Below are 27,152 nucleotides of genomic sequence, written 5' to 3'. Positions count from 1 at the left end.
ACATGGTCTATCAACCTGGCGAAAAGGCTTATTTTCGAGTCATACCTATGAAGGGTGCTCACTGCTTCAGGATCAACGGCAAGCTAGCTCGTCGCTATATTGGTCCATTCACTATTCTTGAAAGGCGTGGAAAAGTGGCATACTAGCTAGAGCTTCCATCGAACCTTTCCCAGGTCCATGATGTGTTCCACGTGTCACAGCTTCGTCGCTGCTTCAAGGACCCAATTCGAGCAGTGGATCATGAAGTGCTCGAGTTGTAACAGGACCTTTCGTATAAAGAGAATCTGGTCCGCATTCTCGACCAAGATGAATGCCGCAAACGTCAGAAGGAGATCAAGTTCCTCAAGGTCCAGTGGTCACATCACTCTGAAGATGAAGCCACTTGGGAATGCAAGGATCGCCTGCGTGATGAATACCCCACATTGTTTCCTTCTACCTCCTAAATCTCGGGACGAGATTTCTTGTAGTGGAGGAGAATTGTAACGCCCGGATAATTATGCTACATTAATCTCATGCTAATGATGCCATGTCATCACGATTCCTGTTGTTAACCCCGCGATGATTGAATCAAATTCGGATTCAAATTTCAATTTAAACAAAAGGCAAAAGTTAATAAAAGAAAAGGAGGAAACAAGCAAACAAACAAAAGACCCCCCGGCCATCTGGGCCAACAGGCCCAGCTGGTCACACACGCAGTCCAGCCGGCCCACCCCCGCTGCCCCTGGCCTATTAGGCCACACCCCCGAACCTTAACCACCAGATCCCCCCCACTTCCCCCACGCACTCACGCTCCTCTCCTTCCCCCCGATTCGGGATCTGGATCGCCCCCGTCGCCCTCGTCCCGACCCCGCCGCCTCTCCTCGGCGCCCGGCGCCGGCGCCGCCCGTCACCGCCGGACTACCCCGTCCCCGCCTCTCCCTCGTGCTACTCTCTCCCCGTCCTGGACATCGTCGACATCGCCTCGCTACTCCGGCCCTCCCCCGAGCGCGCCTTTGCACCTCCACACAGGGCTGGTGAGCTCCCTCCGTCCGACTCCCCTCCTGAAGCCCCCATTGCGCGTGTGCGCTCCGACCTGCGTCCTCGCGCTCACCATGGCCCTCCCGACACCCGCGCGTGGCCACGGCCCTCCGACCGCGCACTGGGCTCGCCCGGCACGTGCCCGTCGCTCCCTGGGCATGGAACGATGCGCGCGTGATCGTGCCCCTGCCCCACTCACCTCCCACTGCGCCTCTGGCGCGCGTGCCCGTGTCGCTACCTTCGCCACTGCCACGCCGGGCCGCCCCGTGCAGCCTGTCGTGCCCGTCACCCCCTCACCCGCTGGCACCGCCCCCACAGCCCCTACCTCGGTTGCCGCCGTCCGGCGACGGCCGCTGCTACCCCGGCCTGACCTCGCCCCTTCCCCGTCGGTGCCGTGCCCGCCGGTGCCCCTATGGGTGCCGCGGCGCCCGCTCCTGTGCTGCACAGCCCCTAGCCTTGTGCTCCCGTCGTCTTGTTATGCACTTACTTGCTATGTATTTACTGTTTCTTCCCCCTCTTCTCTCCGGTAGACCCCGAGACCGTTGCTGATGCCCCTGTGATCGACTACATCAACAATGACCCTTCTTCCCTGAAAGCGGAGCTTCCAGGCAAGCCCCCCTTTGATCATTCCGATATCGCCCATTCCATTCTCTCATGCTTACATTAGATTTTTCTACTGAAATTGATTGCTCCTATTCTTATGCATAGCCTGATTTTGTACCTGTTGCTGTACCATACCTGCTTATCCTAAACTACTTAGTATAGGTTGGTTAGTGTTCCATCAGTGACCCCCACCTTTGTCCTTGTTGCCCCTGCTTCATCATCGACGACTTGATCAACGTGATCGACGACCAGAGCCCGAACACCTCACATCACATCATGCCCTTTTGTTGCTCGACTCTGCAAAGTTACCATCGAGTGCCGAGGGTGGAACCTCATACATCACTCCTGATGAGATATCTGTAGTGTAGCTATTCTCGTGGTCAACGAGGGTGGTTCCTCCTTCACCATTCCCGATACGGCTCTGTCGTGCAACCCCCTCGAGGGTGGTCCTCTTACGTTCACCTTGATGATTACATCGAGTGGAATCCTCCGGGTGGATTCCTCGGGTTTTCCCCTTGATGTTTGGACACACGGGTTACCTTGACTTTACTTGAGACCATTGTTGAAGTCGGGTCGGCCCTGAGGGGTACCCGCGAGTTGATGTGAAAGTCGGGCGGGCCCGAGAGCACCCGCAAGTTTACATGGCACGGCCGGCATTCTGGGCCCTTGCGGTAAGTCCACGAGATGGGGCGACAGGGTCACATCGATCGTGAGTCTCTGCTCATCTCCGCAAGCTAATAATACACTATGGTTTGGGTATTTGTTCTGAGTTGGCCTTTGGCCTTTACGCACTAACCACCACGCGAGAATAGTTATGGGCCTCGACGTCGTAGTATCAACCAAGCTTTGGCAGACGTCCAGTTCAGCATTGTGGGCCGTCGGGCCAGTGCCATCCAGTATGTGGTAGTGCTCGTCTCGACTCGTCGCATAACGACCCGGAGTTGAAAGTGAAACTATCCCTAGGTGGTTTTGGTAATTCATAACAACATATAGCTCATTGAGCTAATGCTATTCCAAGATGATTATTTCAGGAAAGCTCAATGATTGGCATGGCATGGATGTGAAAGTGGAACCCTCAAAATGCTAAGGACAAAGGATTGGCTCAAGCTCAAAAGGTCAAGACTCTTCATTTTATATTTTAGTGATCCAAGATCACATTGAGTCTTTAGGAAAAGCCAATACTATCAAGGAGGGATGAGGTGTTGCTTAATGAGCCTCTTGCTTCATGTGCTTAGTGATATGCTCACAAAACCCTCAACTACTTTCCCATATCCACATATGACCTAAACCCTAAGCCAAACTCGGTCCTACCGATTCTTCTATCCGGCGCCACCGAGTTTCACTTGTCATAAGCCACTGCCAAACCCTAGCAATTCGGTTCTACCGATAGGGATCTCGGTCTCACCGAGATGGGATTGCAAACTCTCTGTTTCCCTTTCGTAACTTTTCGGTCTCACCGAAAGAGCGAATCGGTCCCACCGAGATTGCAATGTAAATTCAGTGTTTCCTTTTTGTAACTTTTCGGTCTCACCGAAAGAGCAAATCGGTCCCACCGAGTTTGCCTGACCAACTCTCTGGTTAGCTAATTACCAAATTCGGTCTCACCGAGTTTGTGTAATCGGTCTCACCGAGATTACGTTATGCCCAAACCCTAACCTATCGGTCCTACCGAGTTGCATGCAGTCCCACCGAAAATCTCTAACGGTCACTAGGTTTACCTTTTCGGTCCGACCGAGTTTGTTGATTCGGTCCCACCGAGATTGGAAAACTGTGTGTAACGGTTGGATTTTGTGTGGAGGCTATATATACCCCTCCACCTCCTCTTCATTCGTGGGAGAGAGCCATCAGAACACATACACAATTCCAACTCATATGTTCTGAGAGAGAACCACCTACTCATGTGTTGAGACCAAGATATTCCATTCCTACCATATGAATCTTGATCTCTAGCCTTCCCAAGTTGCTTTCCACTCAAATCTTCTTTCCACCAAATCCAAATCCTATGAGAGAGAGTTGAGTGTTGGGGAGACTATCATTTGAAGCACAAGAGCAAGGAGTTCATTACCTAACACCATTTGTTACTTCTTGGAGAGTGTGTCTCCTAGATTGGCTAGGTGTCACTTGGGAGCCTCCGACAAGATTGTGGAGTTGAACCAAGGAGTTTGTAGGGCAAGGAGATCGCCTACTTCGTGAAGATCTACCGCTAGTGAGGCAAGTCCTTCGTGGGCGATGGCCATGGTGGGATAGACAAGGTTGCTTCTTCGTGGACCCTTGTGGGTGGCTTCTTCGTGGACCCTTCGTGGTGGAGCCCCGTGGACTCGCGCAACCGTTACCCTTTGTGGGTGGAGCCTCGTGGACTCGCGCAACCGTTACCCTTTGTGGTTGAAGTCTCCATCAACGTGGATGTAGGATAGCACCACCTATCCGAACCACGGGAAAAACATCGTGTCTCCAATTGCGTTTGAATTCTCCAAACCCTTCCCTTTACATTCTTGCAAGTTGCTGCTTTACTTTCCGCTGCCAATATACTCTTTGCATGCTTGCTTGATGTGATGATTGCTTGACTTGTCCTACATAGCTAAAATCTGCCAAGAACTAAAATTGGGAAAAGGTTAAGTTTTTATTTGGTCAAGTAGTCTAATCACCCCCTCTCTAGACATACTTTCGATCCTAAGTCAACGACCATGGTTGTCTAGTATTTCTGGAATTCCACGCATACGCAGATCATGTGATGCATAGCAACGAGAGGGGAGAGTGTTGTCTACGTACCCAACGCAGACCGACTGCGGAAGCGCTGACACAACGTAGAGGAAGTAGTCGTACGTCTTCACGATCCAACCGATCAAGCACCGAAACTACGGCACCTCCGAGTTCGAGCACACGTTCAGCTCGATGACGATCCCCGGACTCCGATCCAGCAAAGTGTCGGGGAAGAGTTCCGTCAGCACGACGGCGTGGTGACGATCTTGATGCACTACAGCAGCAGGGCTTCGCCTAAACTCCGCTACAGTATTATCGAGGAATATGGTGGCTGGGGGCACCGCACACGGCTAAGGAATAGATCACGTGGATCAACTTGTGTGTTCTGGGGTGCCTCTGCCTCAGTATATAAAGGAGCCAAGGGGGAGGGGGGCGCCGGCCAGGAGGAGGGCGCAGGAGGAGTCCTACTCCTCCGGGAGTAGGACTCCCCCCCAATCCTAGTTGGACTAGGATTCCCCGAGGGGGAAAGAGAGAGAGGGGGGCCGGCCACCTCTCCTAGTCCTAATAGGACTAGGGGAGGGGGGAGGTGCGTAGCCACCTTGGGCTGCCCCTTTCTCCTTTCCACTAAAGCCCATTAAGGCCCATATGGCTCCCGGGGGGTTCCGGTAACCTCCCGGTACTCCGGTAAAATCCCGATTTCACCCGGAACACTTCCGATATCCAAACATAGGCTTCCAATATATCAATCTTTATGTCTCGACCATTTCGAGACTCCTCGTCATGTTCATGATCACATCTGGGACTCCGAACAACCTTCGGTACATCAAAATGCATAAACTCATAATATAACTGTCATCGTAACCTTAAGCGTGCGGACCCTACGGGTTCGAGAACAATGTAGACATGACCGAGACACGTCTCCGGTCAATAACCAATAGCGGGACCTGGATGCCCATATTGGCTCCTACATATTCTACGAAGATCTTTATCGGTCAGACCGCATAACAACATACGTTGTTCCCTCTGTCATCGGTATGTTATTTGCCCGAGATTCGATCGTCGGTATACCAATACCTAGTTCAATCTCGTTACCAGCAAGTCTCTTTACTCGTTTTGTAATACATCATCCCGCAACTAACTCATTTAGTTGCAATGCTTGCAAGGCTTAAGTGATGTGCATTACCGAGAGGGCCCAAAGATACCTCTCCAACAATCGGAGTGACAAAACCTAATCTCGAAATACGCCAACCCAACATCTACCTTTGGAGACACCTGTAATGCTCCTTTATAATCACCCAGTTACGTTGTGACGTTTGGTAGCACCCAAAGTGTTCCTCCGGCAAACGGGAGTTGCATAATCTCATAGTTATAGGAACATGTATAAGTCATGAAGAAAGCAATAGCAACATACTAAACGATCGGGTGCTAAGCTAATGGACTGGGTCATGTCTATGTATTCACACATGTATTATGTTTCCAGTTAATACAATTCTAGCATGAATAATAAACATTTATCATGATTATAAGGAAATAAATAATAACTTTATTATTGCCTCTAGGGCATATTTCCTTTAGTCTCCCACTTGCACTAGAGTCAATAATCTAGATTACACCGTAATGATTCTAACACCCATGGAGCCTTGGTGCTGATCATGTTTTGCTCGTGGAAGAGGCTTAGTCAATGGGTCTGCAACATTCAGATCCGTATGTATCTTGCAAATCTCTATGTCTCCCACCTGGACTAGATCCCGAATGGAATTGAAGCGTCTCTTGATGTGCTTGGTCCTCTTGTGAAATCTAGATTCCTTTGCCAAGGCAATTGCACCAGTATTGTCACAAAAGATTTTCATTGGACCCGATGCACTAGGTATGACACCTAGATCAGATATGAACTCCTTCATCCAGACTCCTTCATTTGCTGCTTCCGAAGCAGCTATGTACTCCGCTTCACATGTAGATCCCGCTACGACGCTTTGTTTAGAACTGCACCAACTGACAGCTCCACCGTTTAATGTAAACACGTATCCGGTTTGCGATTTAGAATCGTCCAAATCAGTGTCAAAGCTTGCATCAACATAACCTTTTACGACGAGCTCTTTGTCACCTCCATATACGAGAAGCATATCCTTAGTCCTTTTCAGGTATTTCAGGATGTTCTTGACCGCTGTCCAGTGATCCACTCCTGGATTACTTTGGTACCTCCCGTCTAGACTTATAGCAAGGCACACATCAGGTCTGGTACACAGCATTGCATACATGATAGATCCTATTGCTGTTGCATAGGGAACATCTTTCATATTCTCTCTATCTTCTGCAGTGGTCGGGCATTGAGTCTTACTCAATTTCACACCTTGTAACACAGGCAAGAATCCTTTCTTTGCTTAATCCATTTTGAACTTCTTCAAAATTTTGTCAAGGTATGCTGTTTGTGGAAGTCCAATTAAGCGTCTTGATCTATCTCTATAGATCTTAATGCCTAATATGTAAGCAGCTTCACCGAGGTCTTTCATTGAAAAACTCTTATTCAAGTATCCCTTTATGCTATCCAGAAATTCTATATCATTTCCAATTAACAATATGTCATCCACATATAATATCAGAAATGCTACAGAGCTCCCACTCACTTTCTTGTAGATACAGGCTTCTCCAAAAGTCTGTATAAAACCAAATGCTTTGATCACACTATCAAAATGTTTATTCCAACTCCGAGAGGCTTGCACCAGTCCATAAATGGACTGCTGGAGCTTGCACACTTTGTTAGCTCCCTTTGGATCGACAAAACCTTTTGGTTGCATCATATACAACTCTTCTTCCAGAAATCCATTCAGGAATGCAGTTTTGACATCCATCTGCCAAATTTCATAATCATAAAATGCGGCAATTGCTAACATGATTCGGACAGACTTAAGCATCGCTACGGGTGAGAAGGTCTTATCGTAGTCAATCCCTTGAACTTGCCGAAAACCTTTCGCGACAAGTCGAGCTTTGTAGACAGTAACATTACCGTCAGTGTCAGTCTTCTTCTTGAAGATCCATTTATTCTCAATTGCTTGCCGATCAACGAGCAAGTCAACCAAAGTCCACACTTTGTTCTCATACATGGATCCCATCTCAGATATCATGGCTTCAAGCCACTTTGCGGAATCTGGGCTCACCATCGGTTCTTCATAGTTCGTAGGTTCATCATGATCTAGTAGCATGACTTCCAGAACGGGATTACCATACCACTCTGGTGCGGATCTTACTCTGGTTGATCTACGAGGTTCAGTAGTATCTTGTTCTGAAGTTTCATGATCATCATCATTAGCTTCCTCACTGACTGGTGTAGGTGTCGCAGAAACAGTTTTCTGTGATGTACTACTTTCCAATAAGGGAGCAGGTACAGTTACCTCGTCAAGTTCTAGTTTCCTTCCACTCACTTCTTTCGAGAGAAACTCCTTCTCCAGAAAGTTTCCGAATTTAGCAACAAAAGTCTTGCCTTCGGATCTATGATAGAAGGTGTATCCAATAGTTTCCTTGGGATATCCTATGAAGACACATTTCTCCGATTTGGGTTCGAGCTTATCAGGTTGAAGCTTTTTAACATAAGCATCGCAGCCCCAAACTTTTAGAAACGACAACTTTGGTTTCTTGCCAAACCACAGTCCATAAGGCGTCGTCTCAACGGATTTTGATGGTGCCCTATTTAACGTGAATGCGGCCGTCTCTAGAGCGTATCCCCAAAACGATAGCAGTAAATCAGTAAGAGACATCATAGATCGCACCATATCCAGTAAAGTACGATTACGACGTTCGGACACACCATTACGCTGAGGTGTTCCGGGTGGCGTGAGTTGCGAACCTATTCCACAATTTTTCAAATGTACACCAAACTCGTAACTCAAATATTCTCCTCCACGATCAGATCGTAGAAACTTTATTTTCTTGTTACGATGATTTTCAACTTCACTCTGAAATTCTTTGAACTTTTCAAATGTTTCAGACTTATGTTTCATTAAGTAGATATACCCATATCTGCTTAAATCATCTGTGAAGGTGAGAAAATAACGATATCTGCCACGAGCCTATATTTTCATCGGACCACATACATCTGTATGTATGATTTCCAAAAAATTTGTTGCTCTCTCCATAGTACCAGAGAACGGTGTTTTTGTCATCTTGCCTATGAGGCACAGTTCGCAAGTACCATGTGATTCATAATCAAGTGGTTCCAAAAGTCCATCAGTATGGAGCTTCTTCATGCGCTTTACACCGATATGACCTAAACGGCAGTGCCATAAATAAGTTGCACTATCATTATCAACTCTGCATCTTTTGGCTTCAACATTATGAATATGTGTGTTACTACTATCGAGATTCAACAAGAATAGACCACTCTTCAAGGGTACATGACCATAAAAGATATTACTCATATAAATAGAACAACCATTATTCTCTAATTTAAATGAATAACCGTCTCGCATCAAACAAGATCCAGATATAATGTTCATGCTTAATACTAATCCTGAAGGTAGATGTAGAGGTAGCGTGCCGACTGCGATCACATCGACTTTGGAACCGTTTCCCACGCGCATCGTCACCTCGTCCTTAACCAATCTTCGCTTGATCCGTAGTCCCTGTTTCGAGTTGCAAATATTAGCAACAGAACCAGTATCAAATACCCAGGTGCTACTGCGAGCATTAGTAAGGTACACATCAATAACATGTATATCACATATACCTTTTGTTCACCTTGCCATCCTTCTTATCCGCCAAATACTTGGGGCAGTTCCGCTTCACAGTGACCAGTTTGCTTGCAGTAGAAGCACTCAGTTTCAGGCTTAGGTCCAGACTTGGGTTTCTTCTCTTGAGCAGCAACTTGCTTGCTGTTCTTCTTGAAGTTCCCCTTCTTCTTCCCTTTGCCCTTTTTCTTGAAACTAGTGGTCTTATTGACCATCAACACTTGATGCTCCTTCTTGATTTCTACCTCCGCAGCCTTTAGCATTGCGAAGAGCTCGGAATTGTCTTATCATCCCTTGCATATTATAGTTCATCACGAAGCTCTTGTAGCTTGGTGGAAGTGATTGGAGAATTCTGTCAATGACGCTATCATCCGGAAGATTAACTCCCAGTTGAATCAAGTGATTACAATACCCAGACATCTTGAGTATATGCTCACTGACAGAACTATTCTCCTCCATCTTGCAGCTATAGAACTTATTGGAGACTTCATATCTCTCAATCCGGGCATTTGCTTGAAATATTAACTTCAACTCCTGGAACATCTCTTATGCTCCATGACGTTCAAAACGTCGTTGAAGTCCCGGTTCTAAGCCGTAAAGCATGGCACACTGAACTATTGAGTAGTCATCAGCTTTGCTCTGCCAGACGTTCATAACATCTGGTGTTGCTCCTGCAGCAGGCCTGGCACCTAGCGGTGCTTCCAGGACGTAATTCTTCTGTGCAAATGAGGATAATCCTCAGTAACGGACCCAGTCCGTGTAATTGCTACCATCATCTTTCAACTTTGCTTCTCAAGGAACGCATTAAAATCAACGGAACAACAGCACGGGCCATCTACTCTACATCAAACATACAAAGGCAAGATACTATCAGGTACTAATCATGATAATTTAGGTTCAATAATCAATATTACTTAAAGAAACTCCCACTTAGATAGACATCCCTCTAACTCCTAAGTGATCACGTGATCCAAATCAACTAAACCATGTCCGATCATCACGTGAGATGGAGTAGTTTCATTGGTGAACATCACTATGTTGATCATATCTACTATATGATTCACGCTCGACCTTTCGGTCTCCGTGTTCCGAGGCCATATTTGTATATGCTTGGCTCGTCAAGTATAACCTGAGTATTCCGCGTGTGCAACTGTTTTGCACCCGTTGTATTTGAACGTAGAGCCTATCACACCCGATCATCACGTGGTGTCTCAGCACGAAGAACTTTCGCAACGGTGCATACTCAGGGAGAACACTTCTTGATAATTAGTGAGAGATCATCTTATAATGCTACCGTCAATCAAAGCAAGATAAGATGCATAAAAGATAAACATCACATGCAATCAATATAAGTGATATGATATGGCCATCATCATCTTGTGCTTGTGATCTCCATCTTCGAAGCACCATCGTGATCACCATCGTCACCGGCGCGACACCTTGATCTCCATCGTAGCATCGTTGTCGTCTCGCCAATCTTATGCTTCCACGACTATCGCTACCTTAGTGATAAAGTAAAGCATTAACAGCGCGATTTGCATTGCATACAAATAAAGCGACAAACCATATGCCTCCCTGCCAGTTGCGATAACTCGGGTACAAAACATGATCATCTCATACAATAAAAGTTAGTATCGTGTCTTGACCATATCACATGACAACATGCCCTGCAAAAACAAGTTAGACGTCCTCTACATTGTTTTTGCAAGTTTTACGTGGCTGCTACGGGCTTAAGCAAGAACCAATCTTACCTACGCATCAAAACCACAACGATAGTTTGTCAAGTTGGTGATGTTTTAACCTTCGCAAGGACCGGGCGTAGCCACACTCGGTTCAACTAAAGTTGGAGAAACTATCACCCGCAAGCCACCTATGTGCAAAGCACGTCGGGAGAACCCGTCTCGCGTAAGCGTACGCGTAATGTCGGTCCGGGCCGCTTCGTCCAACAATACCGCCGAACCAAAGTATGACATGCTGGTAAGCAGTATGACTTATATCGCCCACAACTCACTTGTGTTCTACTCGTGCATATAACATCAAACCATAAAACCTAGGCTCGGATGCCACTGTTGGGGAACGTAGTAATTTCAAAAAAAATTCCTAGCACACGCAAGATCAATGGTGATGCATAGCAACGAGAGGGGAGAGTGTGATCTACGTACCCTTGTAATCGACAACGGAAGCGTTAACTTGGTTGATGTAGTCGTACGTCTTCACGGCCCAACCGATCAAGCACCGAAACTACGGCACCTCCGAGTTCTAGCACACGTTCAGCTCGATGACGAACCCCGGACTCCGATCCAGCAAAGTGTCGGGGAAGAGTTCTGTCAGCACAACGGCGTGGTGACGATCTTGATGTACTACCGTCGCAGGGCTTCGCCTAAGCACCGCTACAAAATTATCGAGGACTATGGTGGAAGGGGGCACCGCACACGGCTAAGAATATGATCACGTGGATCAACTTGTGTCTCTAGGTGTGCTCCTTGCCTCCGTATATAAAGTCTCAAAGGGGGGGGCTGGCCGGCCATCATAGGGCGCGCCAGGAGGAGTCCTACTCCCTCCGGGAGTAGGACTCCCCCCCTTTCCTAGTTGGAATAGGATTCGTGAAGGGGGGAAAAAGAGAGAGAAGGAGGGGGGGCGCCGGCCCCCTCTCTCCTTGTCCTATTCGGACTAAGGGGGTAGGGTGCATGGCCCATCCCTGGCCACCTCTCCTATCTCCCACTAAGGCCCACTTAGGCCCATATACCTCCCCGGGCTTCCGGTAACCTCCCGGTACACCGGTAAAATCCCGATTTCACCCGAACACTTCCTATATCCAAATATAGGCTTCCAATATATCAATCTTTATTCTCGACCATTTCGAGACTCCTCGTCATGTCCGTGATCACATCTGGGACTCCGAACAAACTTCGGTCATCAAAATTCATAAACTCATAATATAACTGTCATCGAAACCTTAAGCGTGCGGACCCTACGGGTTCGAGAACAATGTAGACATGACCGAGACACGTCTCCGGTCAATAACCAATAGCGGAACCTGGATGCTCATATTGGCTCCTACATATTCTACGAAGATCTTTATCGGTCAGACCGCATAACAACATACGTTGTTCCCTTTGTCATCGGTATGTTACTTGCCCGAGATTCGATCGTCGGTATCCAATACCTAGTTCAATCTCGTTACCGGCAAGTCTCTTTACTCGTTTGTAATACATCATCCCGCAACTAACTCATTAGTTGCAATGCTTGCAAGGCTTATAGTGATGTGCATTACCGAGAGGGCCCAGAGATACCTCTCCGACAATCGGAGTGACAAATCCTAATCTCGAAATACGCCAACCCAACATGTACCTTTGGAGACACCTGTAGAGCTCCTTTATAATCACCCAGTTACGTTGTGACGTTTGGTAGCACACAAAGTGTTCCTCCGGCAAACGGGAGTTGCATAATCTCATAGTCATAGGAACATGTATAAGTCATGAAGAAAGCAATAGCAACATACTAAACGATCGGGTGCTAAGCTAATGGAATGGGTCATGTCAATCAGATCATTCAACTAATGATGTGATCCCGTTAATCAAATAACAACTCTTTGTCCATGGTTAGGAAACATAACCATCTTTGGTTAACGAGCTAGTCAAGTAGAGGCATACTAGTGACACTCTGTTTGTCTATGTATTCACACATGTATTATGTTTCCGGTTAATACAATTCTAGCATGAATAATAAACATTTATCATGATATAAGGAAATAAATAATAACTTTATTATTGGCCTCTAGGGCATATTTCCTTCATTATCAACATACAACTGACCCTAGGGTGTGATCTACGCGCGCAATCATATGATGGCACCAAAGGACAGCAACAAACCACAAGCAAATTAAATCAAATCATAGCAATTCATCAACCCACCGATAGAACAACGAAAATCTACTCAGACGATCATAGGATGGAACACAATCATTGGATAATAAATATGAAGCATAAGCACCACATGTCAAGTAAGAAGGGTACAGCGGGTTGTGGGAGAGTGGACCGCTGTAGGTAGAGGGGGGAAGGTGATGGATATTTTGGTGAAGATGGCGGAGGTGTTGGTGAAGATCGCGGTGATGTATGATGATGAAGGCCACGGCGACGTTCCGGCGCCACCGGAGGAGTGGGGGAGAGGGGGCCCCTTCTTCCTCTTCTTCCTTGACCTCCTCCCTAGATGGGAGAAGGGTTTCCCCTCTGGTCCTTGGCCTCCATGGCATGGGAGGGGCGAGAGCCCCTCCGAGATTGGATCTATCTCTTTGTTTCTCTCTGGTTATGTGTTCTGTTCTGGCTCTGTTTCATCGTTTCGTGTATATATGGAGATCTGCAACTCTGATTGGCCTGAAAATTTCCCATGATTTTTTCCGAATATTAGCTTTCTTGCGGCAAAAGAAGAGCGTCAACCACCTTACGGTGGGCTCACGAGGGTATGGGGCGCGCCCTAGGGGGAGCGCGCCCCCCTGCCTCGTGACCACCTCGGGCACTGGTTCGCGTTGATTTTCCTTCCGAATTTTCCATATTTTCCAAAAATAAGCTACGTCCGTCTTTATCCCGTTTGGACTCCGTTTGATATGGATATTCTGCGAAACCAAAAACATGCAACAGACAGGAACTGGCACTGGGCACTGGATCTATATGTTAGTCCCAAAAATAGTATAAAAATTTGCCAAAAGTATATGAAAGTTGAATAATATTGGCATGGAACAATAAAAAATTATAGATACGACGGAGACGTATCAGCATGTCACACTTTGGTTCGGCTGTATTGTTGGATGAAGTGGCCCGGACCGACATTACGCGTATGCTTACGCGAGACTGGTTCTACCGACGTGCTTTGCACACAGGTGGCTGGCGGGTGTTACTTTCTCCAACTTTAGTTGAATCGAGTGTGGCTACGCCCGGTCCTTGAGAAGATTAAAACAGCACTAACTTGATAAACTATCATTGTGGTTTTGATGCGTAGGTAAGAACGGTTCTTGCTCATCCCGTAGCAGCCACGTAAAACTTGCAACAACAAAGTAGAGGGCGTGTAACTTGTTTTTGTAGGGCATGTTGTGATGTAATATGGTCAAGACATGATAATATTTTATTGTATGAGATGATCATGTTTTGTAACCGAGTTATCGGCAACTGGCAGGAGCCATATGGTTGTCGCTTTATTGTATTCAATGCAATCGCCCTGTAATGGCTTCACTTTATCACTAAGCGGTAGCGATAGTCGTAGAAGCAATATTTGGCGAGACGACAACGATGCTACGATGGAGATCAAGGTGTCGCGCCGGTGACAATGGTGATCATGATGGTGCTTCGGAGATGGAGATCACAAGCACAAGATGATGATGGCCATATCATATCACTTATATTGATTGCATGTGATGTTTATCTTTTATGCATCTTATTTTGCTTAGATCGACGGTAGCATTATAAGATGATCTCTCACTAAATTTCAAGGTACAAGTGTTCTCCCTGAGTATGCACCGTTGCGAAAGGTCGTCGTGCCGAGACACCACGTGATGATCGGGTGTGATAAGCTCTACGTTCATATAGAACGGGTGCAAACCAGTTTTGCACATGCAGAATACTCGGGTTAAACTTGACGAGCCTAGCATATGCAGATATGGCCTCAGAACACTAGAGACCGAAAGGTCGAGCGTGAATCATATAGAAGATATGATCAACATAGTGATGTTCACCATTGAAAACTACTCCATCTCACGTGATGATTGGACATGGTTTAGTTGATATGGATCACATGATCACTTAGATGATTAGAGGGATGTCTATCTAAGTGGGAGTTCTTTAATAATTTGATTAAATGAACTTTAATTTATCATGAACTTAGTACCTGATAGTATTTTTGCATGTCTATGTTGTTGTAGATAGATGGCCCGTGTTGTTGTTCCATTGAATTTTAATGCGTTCCTTGAGAAAGCAAAGTTGAATGATGATGGTAGCAATTACACGGACTGGGTCCGTAACTTGAGGATTATCCTCATTGCTGCACAGAAGAATTACGTCTTGGAAGCACAGCTAGGTGCCAAACCTGGTGCAGGAGCAACACCAGATGTTATGAACGTCTGGCAGAGCATAGCTGATGACTACTCAATAGTTCAGTGTGCCATCTTTTACGGCTTAGAACCGGGACTTCAACGACGTTTTGAACGTCATGGAGCATATGAGATGTTTTAGGAGTTGAAGTTAATATTTCAAGAAAATGCCCGGATTGAGAGATATCAAGTCTCCAATAAGTTCTACAGTTGCAAGATGGAGGAGAATAGTTCTGTCAGTGAACATATACTCAGAATGTCTGGGTACCATAACCACTTGACTCAACTGGGAGTTAATCTTCCTATTGATAGTGTCATTGACAGAGTTCTTCAATCACTGCCACCAAGCTACGAAAGCTTCATGATGAACTATAACATGCAAGGGATTCATAAGACAATTCCCGAGCTCTTCGTAATGCTAAAGGCTGCAGAGGTTCAAATCAAGAAGGAGCATCAAGTGTTGATGGTTAACAAGACCACCAGTTTCAAGAAAAAGGGTAAAGGGAAGAAGAAACGGAACTTCAAGAAGAACGGAAAACAAGTTGCTTCTCAAGAGAAGAAACCCAATTCTGGACCTAAGCCTGAGACTGAGTGCTTCTACTGCAAACAGACTGGTCACTGGAAGCGGAACTGCCCCAAGTATTTGGCGGATAAGAAGGATGGCAAGGTGAACAAAGGTATATGTGATATACATGTTATTGATGTGTACCTTACTAATTCTCGCAGTAGTGCCTGGGTATTTGATACTGGTTCTGTTGCTAATATTTGCAACTCGAAACAGGGACTACGGATTAAGCGAAGATTGGCAAAGGACGAGGTGACGATGTGCGTGGGAAATGGTTCCAAAGGCGATGTGATCGCGGTCGGCACGCTACCTCTACATCTACCTCCGGGATTAGTATTAGACATGAATAATTATTATTTGGTGTCAGCGTTGAGCATGAACATTATATCTGGATCTTGTTTGATGCGAGATGGTTATTCATTTAAATCAGAGAATAATGGTTGTTCTATTTATATGAGTAATATCTTTTATGGTCATGCACCCTTAAAGAATGGTCTATTCTTTTTGAATCTCGATAGTGGAGATACACATATTCATAGTATTGAAGCTAAAAGATGCAGAGTTGATAATGATAGTGCAACTTATTTGTGGCACTGCCGTTTAGGTCATATTGGTATAAAGCACATGAAGAAACTCCATTCTGATGGACTTTTGGAATCACTTGATTATGAATCACTTGGTACTTGCGAACCGTGCCTCATGGGCAAGATGACTAAAACGCCGTTCTCCGGAACTATGGAGCGAGCAACAGAATTGTTGGAAATCATACATACTGATGTATGTGGCCCGATGAATATTGAGGCTCGCGGCGGATATCGTTATTTTCTCACCTTCACAGATGATTTGAGCAGATATGGGTATATCTACTTGATGAAACATAAGTCTGAAACATTTGAAAAGTTCAAGGAATTTCAGAGTGAAGTGGAAAATCATCGTAACAAGAAAATAAAGTTTCTACGATCTGATCGTGGAGGAGAACATTTGAGTTATGAGTTCAGTCTTCATTTGAAACAATGCGGAATAGTTTCGCAACTCACGCCACCCGGAACACCACAGCGTAATGGTGTGTCCGAATGTCGTAATCGTACTTTACTAGATATGGTGCGATCTATGAGGTCTCTTACTGATTTACCACTATCATTTTGGGGTTATGCTTTAGACACGGCTACATTCACGTTAAATAGGGCACCATCTAAATCCGCTGAGATGACTCCTTACGAACTGTGGTTTGGCAAGAAGCCAAAGTTGTCGTTTCTTAAAGTTTGGGGCTGCGACGCTTATGTGAAAAAGCTTCGACCCGATAAGCTCGAACCCAAATCGGAAAAATGTGTCTTCATAGGATACCCAAAAGAAAGAGTTGGGTACACCTTCTATCACAGATCCAAAGGCAAGACTTTTGTTGCTAAGAATGGATCCTTTCTAGACAAGGAGTTTCTCTCGAAAGAAGTGAGTGGGAGGAAAGTAGAACTTGATGAGGTAACTGTACCTGCTCCCTTATTGGAAAGTAGTTCATCACAGAAACCGGTTCCTGTGACACCTACACCAATTAGTGAGGATGCTAATGATGATGATCATGAAACTTTAGATCAAATTACTACCGAACCTCATAGGTCAACCAGAGTAAGATCCGCACCAGAGTGGTACAGTAATCCTATTCTGGAGGTCATGTTACTAGACCATGATGAACCTACGAACTATGAGGAAGCGGTGATGAGCCCAGATTCCTCAAAATGGCTAGAGGCCATGAAATCTGAGATGGGATCCATGTATGAGAACAAAGTGTGGACTTTGGTTGACTTGCCCGATGATCGGCAAGCCATCAAGAATAAATGGATCTTCAAGAAGAAGACAGACGCTAATGGTAATGTTACTATCTACAAAGCTCGACTTGTTGCGAAAGGTTTTCGACAAGTTCAAGGAGTTGACTACGATGAGACCTTCTCACCCGTAGCGATGCTTAAGTCCATCTGAATCATGTTAGCTATTGCCGCATTTTATGATTATGAAATTTGGCAAATGGATATAAAGACTGCATTCTTGAATGGATTTCTGGAAGAAGAGTTGTATATGATGCAACCTGAAGGTTTTATTGATCCAAAGGGTGCTAACAAAGTGTGCAAGATCTAGTGATCCATTTATGGACTTGTGCAAGCCTCTCAGAGTTGGAATAAATGTTTTGATAGTGTGATCAAAGCATATGGTTTTATACAGACTTTTGGAGAAGCCTGTATTACGAGAAAGTGAGTGGGAGCTCTGTAGCATATCTAATATTATATGTGGATGACATATTGTTGATTGGAAATGATATAGAATTTCTGGATAGCATAAAAGGATATTTGAATAAGAGTTTTTTAATGAAAGACCTCGGTGAAGCTGCTTACATATTGGGCATCAAGATCTATAGAGATAGATCAAGACGCTTAATTAGACTTTCACAAAGCACATACCTTGACAAAGTTTTGAAGAAGTTCAAAATGGATCAGGCAAAGAAAGGGTTATTACCTGTATTACAAGGTGTTAAGTTGAGTAAGACTCAATTCCTGACCACTGCAAAAGATAGAGACAAAATGAAAGATGATCCCTATGCTTCAGCGATAGGCTCTATCATGTATGAAATGCTGTGTACCAGACCTGATGCGTCCCTTGCTATTAGTTTAGCAGGGAGGTACCAAAGTGATCCAAGAGTGGATCACTGGACAGCGGTCAAGAACATCCTGAAATACCTGAAAAGGACTAAGGATATGTTTCTCGTTTATGGAGGTGACAAAGAGCTTATCGTAAATGGTTACGTTGATGCAAGCTTGCATGCCTGCAGGTCGACTCTAGAGGATCCCCGGGTACCGAGCTCGAATTCGCCCTATAGTGAGTCGTATTACAATTCACTGGCCGTCGTTTTACAACGTCGTGACTGGGAAAACCCTGGCGTAAGCTCGACTTGTTGCGAAAGGTTTTTGACAAGTTCAAGGAGTTGACTACGATGAGACCTTCTCACCCGTAGCGATGCTTAAGTCCATCTGAATCATGTTAGCTATTGCCGCATTTTATGATTATGAAATTTGGCAAATGGATATGAAGACTGCATTCCTGAATGGATTTCTGGAAGAAGAGTTGTATATGATGCAACCTGAAGGTTTTATTGATCCAAAGGGTGCTAACAAAGTGTGCAAGCTCAAGTGATCCATTTATGGACTGGTGCAAGCCTCTCGGAGTTGGAATAAATGTTTTGATAGTGTGATCAAAGCATATGGTTTTATACAGACTTTTGGAGAAGCCTGTATTACAAGAAAGTGAGTGGGAGCTCTGTAGCATTTCTAATATTATATGTGGATGACATATTGTTGATTGGAAATGATATAGAATTTCTAGATAGCATAAAAGGATATTTGAATAAGAGTTTTTAATGAAAGACCTCGGTGAAGCTGCTTACATATTGGGCATCAAGATCTATAGAGATAGATTAAGACGCTTAATTGGACTTTCACAAAGCACATACCTTGACAAAGTTTTGAAGAAGTTCAAAATGGATCAGGCAAAGAAAGGGTTATTACCTGTATTACAAGGTGTTAAGTTGAGTAAGACTCAATGCCCGACCACTGCAGAAGATAGAGACAAAATGAAAGATGATCCCTATGCTTCATCCATAGGCTCTATCATGTATGAAATGTTGTGTACCAGACCTGATGTGTGCCTTGCTATTAGTTTAGCAGGGAGGTACCAAAGTGATCCAGGAGTGGATCACTGGACAGTGGTCAAGAACATCCTGAAATACCTGAAAAGGACTAAGGATATGTTTCTCACTTATGGAGGTGAAAAAGAGCTTATCGTAAATGGGGTTACGTTAATGCAAGCTTTAACACTGAATCTGGACGATTCCAAATCGCCAAACCCGGATACGTGTTTTATATTGAACGGTGGAGCTGTCAGTTGGAGCAGTTCTAAAACAAAGTGTCAGGGAGGGATCTACGTGTGAAGCGGAGTACATTGCTGCTTCGGAAGCAGCGAATGAAGGAGTCTAGATGAAGGAGTTCATATCCTATCTAGGTGTCATACCTAGTGCATCGGGTCCAATGAAAATCTTTTGTGACAATACTGTGCATTGCCTTGGGCAAAGGAATCCAGATTTCACAGAGAACCAAGCACATCAAAGAGACCGACTTCAATTCCATCCGCGATCTAGTCTAGGTGGGAGACATAGAGATTTGCAAGATACATATGGATCTGAATGTTGCAGACCCATTGACTAAGCCTCTCTCACGAGCAAAACATGATCAGCACCAAGGCTCCATGGGTGTTAGAATCATTACTGTGTAATCTAGATTATTTACTCTAGTGCAAGTGGGAAGCTCAAGGAAATATGCCCTAGAGGCAATAATAAAGTTATTATTTATTTCCACATATCATGATAAATGTTTATTATTCATGCTAGAATTGTATTAACCGGAAACTTAGTACATGTGTGAACACATAGACAAACAGAGTGCCACTAGTATGCCTCTACTTGACTAGCTCATTAATCAAAGATGGTTAAGTTTCCTAACCATAGACATGATTTGTCATATGATTAATGGGATCACATCATTACGAGAATGATGTGATTGACTTGACCCATTCCGTTAGCTTAGCACTTGATCGTTTAGTTTTCTGCTATTGCTTTCTTCATGACTTATACATGTTCCTATGACTATGAGATTATGCAACTCCTGATTACCGGAGGAACACTTTGTGTGCTACCAAACGTCAAAATGTAACTGGGTGATTATAAAGGTGCTCTACAGGTGTCTCCGGTGGTACTTGTTGAGTTGGCATAAATCAAGATTAGGATTTGTCACTCCGATTGTCGGAGAGGTATCTCTAGGCCCACTCGATAATGCACATCACTATAAGCCTTGCAAGCATTGTAACTAATGAGTTAGTTGCGGGATGATGTATTACGGAACGAGTAAAGAGACTTGCCGGTAACGAGATTGAACTAGGTATTGAGATACCGACGATCGAATCTTGGGCAGGTAACATATCGATGAAAAAGGGAACAACGTATGTTGTTATGCGGTTTGAACGATAAAGATCTTCGTAGAACATGTGGGAGCCAATATGAACATCCAGTTTCTGATGTTGGTTATTGAACGGAAACGTGTCTCGGTCATGTCTACATAATTCTCGAACCCGTAGGGTCCGCACGCTTAAAGTTTGGTGACGATCGGTATTATGAGTTTTTGTTTTGATGTATGGAAGGTAGTTCGGAGTCCCGGATATGATCACGGACATGACGAGGAGTCTCGAAATGGTCGAGACGTAAAGATCAATATATTGGACGACTATATTCGGACATCGGAAGTGTTCCGGATGGTTTCGGAGAAAATCGGAGTGCCGGAGGGTTACCGGACCCCCCCCCCCTCGGGGGGGGGGGGGAAATAGTGGGCCTTATGGGCCTTAGTGGAGAGCAAGAGGGCTGGCCTAGGGCAGGCCGCGCGCCCCTCCCCCTCTGGTCTGAATTGGACTAGGAGAGGGGGGCGGCGCCCCCCTTTCCTTCTCCCTCTCCCCCTTCCTTTCCCCCTCCTAATAGGAGTAGAAAAGAGGGGAATCCTACTCCTACTAGGAGGAGGATTCCTCCTCCTGGCGCGCCTACAGGGGCCGTCCGGCCTCCCCCGTGCTCCTTTATATACGTGGATGGGGGGAACCTCTAGACACACAAGTTGATCTATTGATCTATTCCAGCCGTGTGCGGTGCCCCCCTCCACCATAATCCACCTCGATTATATTGTAGTGGTGCTTAGGCGAAGCCCTACGTCGGTAGCATCATCATCACCGTCATCACACCGTCGTGCTGACGAAACTCTCCCGTGAAGCTCTGCTGGATCGGAGTTCATGGGACGTCATTGAGCTGAACGTGCACTGAACTCGGAGGTGCCGTGCGTTCGGTACTTGGATCAGTCGGATCGTGAAGACGTATGACTACATCAACCGCGTTGTGCTAACAATTCCGCTTTCGGTCTATGAGGGTACGTAGAAACACTCTCCCCTCTCGTTGCTATGCATCACCATGATCATGTGTGTGTGTAGGAATTTTTTGAAATTACTATGTTCCCCAACACAAGATAACTAAGACTCCGTTCTCCGGAACAATGGAGCGAGCAACTGACTTAATGGAAACAATACATACTGATGTATGCCATCCGATAAGTCTTGAGGCTCGTGACGGGTATCGTTATTTTCTGACCTTCACAGATGATTTGAGAAGATATGGGCATATCTACTTGATGAAACATACGTCTGAAACATTTGAAAAGTTTAAAGAATTTCAGAGTGAAGTGGAAAATCATCGTAACAAGAAAATAAACTTTCTGCGATCTTGTCGTGTACGAGAATATTTGAGTTACGAGTTTGGTCTTCATTTGAAACAATGCAGAATAGTTTCGCAATTCACGCCACCTGGAACACCATAGCGTAATGGTGTGTCCGAACGTCGTAATCGCACTTGACTAGATATGGCGCGATCTATGATGTCTCTTACTGATTTACCGCTATCATTTTGGGGTTATGCATTAGAGATAGCTGCATTCATGTTAAATAGGGCACCATCTAAATCCGTTGAGATGACACCGTATGAACTATGGTTTGGCAAGAAACCAAAGCTGTCGTTCCATAAAGTTTGAGGTTGCGATGCTTATGTGAAAAGGTTTCAAACTGATAAGCTCAAACCCAAATCGGAGTAGTGCGTCTTCATAGGATACCCAAAAGAAACTGTTGGGTAGACTTTTTATCACAGATCCGAAGGCAAGATATTTAGTTGCTAAGAATGGATCCTTTCTAGAGAAGGAGTTTCTCTTGAAAAAGTGATTGGGAGGAAAGTAGAACTTAATAAGGTAATTGTACCTTCTCCCGAATTGGAAAGTAGTTCATCACAGAAATTAGTTCCAGTGATTCCTACAACAATTAGTGAGGAAGCTAATGATGATGATCATGAAACTTCAGATCAAGTTACTACCGAACCTCGTAGGTCAACCAGGGTACGGTCCGCACCAGAGTGGTATGGTAATCCTGTTCTGGAAGTCATGTTACTACACCATGGAGAACCTACGAACTATGAGGAAGCGATGATGAGCCCAGATTCTGCAAAATGGCTTGAGACCATGAAATCTGAGATGGGATCTGAGGGAGTCCTGGATTAGGGGGTATCGGACAGCCGGACTATTCTCCATTGGCCGGACTGTTAGACTATGAAGATACAAGATTGAAGACTTCGTCTCGTGTCGGATGGGACTCTACTTGGCGTGGAAGGCAAGCTAGGCAATACGGATATGGAATATCTCCTCCTTTGTAACCGACCTTGTGTAACTCTAACCCTCTGCGGTGTCTATATAAACCAAGGGGTTTTAGTCCGTAGGACAAGAATCATAACATACAATTATACCATAGGCTAGCTTCTAGGGTTTAGCCTCTCTGATTTCATGATAGATCTACTATTGTACTACTCATATCATCAATATTAATCAAGTAGGACATAGGGTTTTACCTCCATCAAGAGGGTCCCGAACCTGGGTAAAACATCGTGTTCCCTGCCTCCTGTTTACCATCCGGCCTAGACGCACATTTCGGGACCCCTACGAGATCCGCCGGTTTGACACCGACATTGGTGCTTTCATTGAGAGTTCCTCTGTGTCGTCACCGTTAGGGCTTGATGGCTCCTACTATCATCGATAGCGATGCGGTCCAGGGTGAGACTTTTCTCCCCAGACAGATCTTCGTACTCGGTGGCTTTGCACTGCGGGCTAATTCGCTTGGCCATCTGGAGCAGATTGAAAACTACGCCCCTGGCCATCAGGTCAGATTTGGAAGTTTGAACTACACGGCTGACATCTGCGGAGACTTGATCTTCGATGGATTCGAGCCACAGCCGGGCGCGCCACACTGTCGCGATGGGTATGACCTAGCTCTGGCGCCGAACAGTACCCCAGAGGCTGTGCCCGCATCAGCTCCGACCCTTAGCTCGGAGCCAACTGCGCCAGTCAAGGACGGGTGGTTAGACACCGCCTCAGGGGCTGCAGTCTCAACGGTGGTCGAGCCGAACACCAGCCTAACCCTCTGCGCAGCCCGTGACTCCAAGGTGCCGGACTCTTTTCCGGACTCCGAACCATCCACGCCCCTACCAATCGAATCCGATTGGGCACTGATCATGGAATTCACCGCCGCGGATATCTTCCAGCACTCGCCCTTCGACGACATTCTGAATTCACTAAGGTCTCTCTCTTTGTCAGGAGAGCCCTGGCCGGATTATGGCCAACAGGATTGGGATGCGGACGACGAAGAAATTCGACGCCCACCCACCACCCACTTCGTAGCCACTGTCGATGATTTAACCAACATGCTCGACTTCGACTCCGAAGACATTGACGGTATGGACGACGATGTAGGAGACGAACACGAACCAGCACCTATAGGGCACTGGAAAGCCACCCCGTCATATGACATATACATGGTGGATACACCCAAAGAAGGCAATGGCGACGGGATAGCGGACGATGACCCCTCCAAGAAGCAACCCAAACGCCGGCGTCAGCGGCGCCGCTCTAAGTCCCGCCACAGCAAAAGTGTGATACCAGCACAGGAGATAATCACAATCCGGATAGTGCCGAAGAAAACAACAAACCCCTCCAGCAAGATTTAGAGCAGGAGGACGGAGGATCCAGCTCTCCTGAGAGAGCGGCAGACGGAGAGGAGGAGGATGACAATCACATGCCCCCCTCCAAAGACAAGGCAAGCCTCAGCGACGATGAATTCGCCGTACCAGAGGATCCCGTCGAACAAGAGCACTTCAAGCGTCGGCTTATGGCCACGGCAAATAGCCTGAAGAAAAAGCAGCAGCAGCTTCAAGATGATCAAGATTTGCTAGCTGACAAATGGACTAAAGTCCTCGCGGCCGAGGAATATAAACTCGAGCGTCGATCCAAGAGTTACCCAAGGCGCAGGTTACTACCCCGACTGGAGGAAGAAGCGTATGATATGGCTGATCGGCCACCTCGTGGCCGTGATAGAGAGGGATTCCAGCCAAAAGCTCAGCCTCCACCCCAACGCCATTCAAATAAAAAGGCATGGGGAGATACGCCAGACCTGCGAGACATATTGGAGGACAAGGCAAAGCATTCAAGATCGATCTATGGATCATGAGGGCGCACCACACTGCGATACGACAAACGTCACGCCGGATACAGTAAAAGCAAATCCGGCCGGGCTGAACACAGCGGGCAAGACCCATTCGAGCTGCGTCGCAATATAGCCCAATACAGAGGCGCCGCACACCCCTTATGCTTCACAGACGAAGTAATGGAACATCAATTCCCAGAAGGTTTCAAACCTGTAAATATTGAATCATACGACGACACAATAGATCCCATAGTATGGATTGAGGACTTCCTCCTCCACATCCACATGGCCCGCGGCGATGACTTACACGCCATCAAATACCTCCCACTAAAGCTCAAAGGACCAGCGCGGCATTGTCTTAACAGCTTGCCAGCGGACTCCATTAGCTGTTGGGACGATCCGGAAGCCGCATTCCTCGACAACTTTCAGGGCACTTATGTGCGACCACCAGACGCCGATGATTTGAGCCACATAATTCAGCAACCAGAAGAGTCGGCCAGGCAATTCTGGACTCGGTTCCTTACAAAGAAAAATCAAATCGTCGACTGTCTGGATGCGGAGGCCTTAGCGGCTTTCAAGAACAACATCCGAGACAAGTGGCTAGCCCGGCACCTTGGTCAAGAAAAGCCGAAATCTATGGCAGCTCTCACGACGCTCATGACCCTCTTTTGTGCGGGAGAAGACAGCTGGCTGGCTCGCAGTAATAACATATCAAAGAACCATGGTACCTCAGATACCAAGGATGGCAATAGCAGGTCACGTCGCAACAAGCAGAAGCGCCGCTTTAACAGCGAAAATACTGAGGATACGGCAGTCAATGCCGGATTCAAAGGCTCTAAACCTGGTCAGCGGAAAAATCCATTCAAAAAAAGTACGCCGGGTCCGTCCAGCTTGGACCGTATACTCGATCGCTCGTGTCAAATACACGGCACCCCAGACAAGCCAGCCACTCACACCAACAGGGATTGTTGGGTGTTCAAGCAGGCCGGCAAGTTAATTGCCGAAAACAAGGACAAGGGGCCGCATAGCGATGACGAGGAGGAACCCCGGCAGCCGCACACTGGAGGACAGAAGAGGTTTCCCCCACAAGTGCGGACGGTGAACATGATATACGCAACCCACATCCCCAAGAGGGAGCGGAAGCGTGCGCTCAGGGACGTATATGCGTTGGAGCCAGTCTCCCCAAAGTTCAACCCTTGGTCCTCCTGTCCGATCACCTTCGATCACAGGGACCACCCCACTAGTATCCGTCATGGCGGATTCGCCGCACTGGTCCTAGAACCAATCATCGACGGATTTCACCTCACTCGTGTCCTTATGGACGGCGGTAGCAGCCTGAACCTGCTTTATCAGGACACAATGCGCAAAATGGGTATAGACCCCTCAAGGATCAAACCCACAAAAATGACCTTTAAGGGCGTCATTCCAGGTGTAGAGGCCCATTGCACAGGCTCAGTTACACTGGAAGTGGTCTTCGGATCACCGGATAATTTCCGAAGCGAAGAGTTAATCTTCGATATAGTCCCGTTCCGCAGTGGTTATCATGCGCTGCTCGGGCGAACCGCATTCGCTAGATTCAATGCGTTACCGCATTATGCATACCTCAAGCTCAAGATGCCAGGACCTCGCGGAGTTATTACAGTCAATGGAAACACAGAGCGCTCTCTCCGAACAGAGGAGCACACCACGGCCCTCGCAGCAGAAGTGCAAAGCAGCCTCTCAAGGCAATCAACCAGTTCGGCGCTTCAAAGCCCGGACACCTTCAAGCGCGCTCGAGGCAATCGGCAAATAGACCGCCTGGCGCGATCTGAGCTCGCGTAGCAATACGGTGGCCACACCAATCCCAGCCCAACGGCGATATTCGTGCCACGCGTACATAATTACGCATTAAAAATACCATGCGCACAGCTGGGGAGGGGGGCACAACTGCGGCACGCCCCAAAACGCGGCCTAAACCGCACGAGGGGCTTCCCGTTTGGTTATTTTTCTTTTTCTTTCAGGACCTTAATCTCTGGAAACACTGTCTGGCAGCACTATTGCCGAACACATGATGCAGCAACCAAGGAGGCAGACAGCTACGTTATACCACGGAATTCCCTGGTTGATTATAGTAATGAGTGAAATATTCAATTTAATATCATTCCTCAGCTTGCCCTTGGAAGAGACATAGTCCTACTCTTTGCTTATCGCACTATCTGTATCACTCTACTTTAACGCAATTTTATAAAAAACAATGGATGACATTATGACTACTATTGCATTTTTGTTATATATATATATATATATGTGTGTGTGTGTGTGTTCATTAATGACGCCTTGCAACTGT

Source organism: Triticum urartu, chromosome 3 (assembly GCF_003073215.2).
Source record: "Triticum urartu cultivar G1812 chromosome 3, Tu2.1, whole genome shotgun sequence".
NCBI lineage: Eukaryota > Viridiplantae > Streptophyta > Magnoliopsida > Poales > Poaceae > Triticum > Triticum urartu.
Note: the sequence above shows the minus strand (reverse complement) of the source record.